We start from the raw sequence: 3,536 nt of genomic DNA on the forward strand, positions 1-3,536 counted from the left end.
GTTGCATTCTCGTCGCATAAGCGACATGCGGTCCGCATTTTGGACGTCTCCATCGCAGACTGAAACCCTAGTTTTCACATCTTCATCGCATTCCAGCTCTGCGGTTCGCATTGCAGAAACGTGATCGCATTTTGCATCGCACATTCGTCCTTCAGCAACCTTCATGGTTGGTTTGCGGTTCACTTCGCAGCTCGCAGACAGGTTCTGCGGTCGCATAGTGGACCGCATTCTTGACTTGAATTTGCCCAGGAGTCTGTTTTTGTCTGCGATCTGAGTGTTCATTCTGCGGCTCGCATATGTGATCGGCGATCGCATAATGCGTCGCAGAACCATCTTTTTGCTGCCTTTTGCTCTTTTCTTGTCTTTTTTTGCTTTCATTTCCATGCTCCCGGGTCCTTAGTCCTTATGTACTGTAAAAACACCAAAATTACATAAGTCAAGGAGGTAATTGCATTAAAACAAGCTAAAATCTAAGCAATTAGTATTGAAATGTGCCGAAATTCTCCGGCACATCACATGTCACAGGAGTATACTATTTACAGTATGAAGTTGAGGATATTTACACAAGTTCAGATTTCCTAGCCAATTTTTTTTTTCAATATTTTTTTCATTGTGCATTCTGAGCTAGTCCCATTAGGTGGTCTTAATCATCCCTAATTCCAACCTGTTCCTTTCAAAGCTTTCTCTACTCAGTGCTTTAGTAAAGATGTCAGCAATTTATTTATCAGTAGCACATAATTCTATGGTAATAAATCCTTTCTCATAGTTATCCCTTCAGAAGTGATGTCTAACATCTATGTGCTTAGTCCTCTTAAGATGAACTGGGTTCTTTGTCATACTTATAACACTACTGCTATCACAAAAAATAGGAATGCAACCAACTTCAATGCAAAAATCTATCAGTTGCTGTTTGATCAACAACAATTGAGCACAACAAGAGGCAGCAACAACATATTCAGCCTCAGCAGTGGATAAGGCCACTGAATTCTTCTTTTTAGTGGCCCATGATACAAGACATGAACCAAGAAAATGAGCCATACCTGAGGTGCTCTTCCTATCCACAAGGAAACCTTCATAGTCAGCATCAACATACCCCACTAGATTGAAATTACTACCTTTAGGGTACCAAAGACAAAGATCAGTAGTGCCTTTCAAATATCTCAGTATCCTCTTGACAACAGTCAAGTGAGATTCCTTAGGATTTGCCTGAAAACGAGCATAAAGCCTTACACTGAAAACTATGTCAGGTCTGCTAGCAGTAAGATACAAAAGTGAGCCAATCATACCCCTATACAACTTCTTATCAACAGATGAACCATGTTCATCTATGTCTAATTTAGTAGTTGTTGCAATGGGTGTGTCTATTTCTTTTGATTCATCCATTTTAAACTTTTAATCAACTCTTTTGCATATTTCTGCTGATGGATCATTGTTCTATTTGGGTTTTGTTTGATCTGTAAGCCTAAGAAAAAGTTAAGCTCACCCATCATACTCATTTCAAACTCACTCCCCATTAATTTGGCAAAATCCTTACTTAGTTTGTCAGTGGTTGCCCCAAAAATTATGTCATCAACATATATTTGTACCACAAAAAGATCCTTACCTTTTTCCCTCAGGTATAGAGTACTGTCAATTTTACCTCTTTTGTAGCCATGTTCAAGCAGGAATTTGGACAGTCGTTCATACCATGCTCTAGGAGCCTTCTTGAGTCCATAGAGAGCCTTGTCTAATTTGTACACATGTTCCGGACACTCCTTGCTCTCAAACCCTGGAGGTTGTTTGACAAACACTTCTTCTTTTAGGTAGCCATTCAGGAAGGCACTTTTGACATCCCTCTGATGAAGAGTGAATTCCATGTGTGCTGCAAGGGCTATGAGGAGTCTTATTGCCTCCAGTCTTGCAACTGGAGCAAAGGTCTCATCATAATCTATGCCCTCCTCTTGGATATAACCTTGGACCACCAGTCTTGCCTTGTTCCTTGTAACTGTTCCATCTTCATCAAGCTTGTTTCTGAAGACCCATTTAGTGCCAATTATTGATCAGTCCTTGGGTCTTGGAACTAGATGCCAAACTTGACTTCTCTCAAACTGATTGAGTTCATCTTGCATTGCATTTACCCAATCTGCATCCTGAAAAGCCTCAACAACATTTTCGATTCAATAAGAGATAATAAAGCATCAAAAGCACACAGATTCTTTAATTGTGATCTAATTTTAACTCCAGATGTTGGATCAGTAATTATGTTCTCAATGGGATGAGAACTTTGATATTTGTAAGGTTTCACAACCTACTGATTTCTGCTTGATGTTTCTCCCATGTTCTGTTACTGAGGAACAGGGTCATGGACAGGTTCCATTAGGGTATTGGTTTCAGTTCTTCTTTGTTCATTTCCCCCTGTCAGGTTGCCATGGATGGAAGAACCTGTTCCATCACATGTTCCTTCTTTTGGTGCATCTTTAGCTTGATCTGAGACTTCACTCAATTCTTTTACCAGCCCAATAGCTTCATCTTCATGTTCCCGTCTCTCAGAAAGAATGTTAGTTTCATCAAAAACTACATGTACACTTTCTTCTACACACAAAGTATTTTTTTTTTACACTTTATAAGCTTTGCTATGTGAATAATATCCCAAGAATACTCCCTCATCACTTCTGGGATCAAACTTACCTAGGAAGTCCTTTCCATTATTGTGTACAAAGCACTTGCATCCAAATGCCCTAAGATGGGATATATTTGGTTTTCTCCCTTTAAGTAACTCATAGGGAGTCTTCTCTACAAGAGGTCTAGTCATGCATCTATTAATGATGTAACATGCAGTATTTACAGCCTCTGCCCAGAAGCTATGGGGCAGTTTACAAGAAAGAAGCATACTCCTAGCCATATCTTCAAGAGTCCTATTCTTTCTTTCAACTACTCCATTTTGTTGAGGAGTCCTAGGGGCAGAAAATTATGATCTATACCATGCTCATCACAAAATTCAGCAAACTTAGCATTTTCAAATTCAGTTCCATGATCAGACCTGATTGATGCAAGTTGATTACCTAGTTGTTTCTGAGTTTTTAAAACAAAGGCAGTAAACATGTCAAATGCTTCATCCTTAGATGTTAAAAACAGCACCCAGGTAAACCTAGAATAATCATCAACAAGTACCATCACATATTTCTTACTACATCTGCTCAATGTTCTTATTGGACCACAGAGATCCATATGAACCAGTTCCATCGTCCCGGTTGTGCTTACCATTTTCTTACTTTTAAAAGATGATCTTACCTGCTTCCCCCTTGCACAAGCCTCACAAAATTTGTCTTCCTTGAACTTGATGTTAGGTAACCCTATCACCAGGTCCTTGGAGACTAATTTGTTGAGTTGATTCAGACTTGCATGACCAAGTCTTTTGTGCCACAGGAGAGGATCATTGTCCAACACACTCAAGCAAGTGAGTTCATTTTCTGAAAGAGTGGACAAATCTACAATGTAAATATTGCTAACTCTTTTTCCCTGCAAAACAATCTTGTCAGTGGTAAGATTAATCACAA

The sequence above is a fragment of the Nicotiana attenuata genome, chromosome 8 (genome assembly GCF_001879085.1).
Source record: "Nicotiana attenuata strain UT chromosome 8, NIATTr2, whole genome shotgun sequence".
Taxonomy (NCBI): domain Eukaryota; kingdom Viridiplantae; phylum Streptophyta; class Magnoliopsida; order Solanales; family Solanaceae; genus Nicotiana; species Nicotiana attenuata.